Below are 382 nucleotides of genomic sequence, written 5' to 3'. Positions count from 1 at the left end.
ATAAAGGGCCTATTGCGTCAAGAATTTGACTACCCAACTGCTTCTGAATTTGGTGTGTTGTGGATAATTCAGGGAACTAGACTTTGATTTGTGTAAATGCTTCTGTCTGGGAGAAACAGTGTGAAGCTGAGGTCTGTGGGCTCAGGTCTGCGTAAATCCGAGCAGCTTCAGGGCACTCCAGCACATCCCTGGGGCAAAGAGCCTTCATGGTGCATGGCAGCCAGACGTGTCCCCAGATTTGTCATCTGTGCTTTGGGCCTGGTTGCGGAGATGGTGCAAAACCTTGTGCCTGGCGTGTGCCTTTATGGCGATGCTGTCAGCTCATCTACAGCTTGCCTCCACAGACACTTGCAGCAGAAATGGGTCTGCCTCTCTCCTCATA

The sequence above is a fragment of the Ciconia boyciana genome, chromosome 14 (assembly GCF_034638445.1).
Source record: "Ciconia boyciana chromosome 14, ASM3463844v1, whole genome shotgun sequence".
In the NCBI taxonomy this organism is placed as follows: Eukaryota; Metazoa; Chordata; class Aves; order Ciconiiformes; family Ciconiidae; genus Ciconia; species Ciconia boyciana.
The sequence above is the reverse complement of the archived record's forward strand: the minus strand, read 5'-3'. Positions refer to the sequence as shown.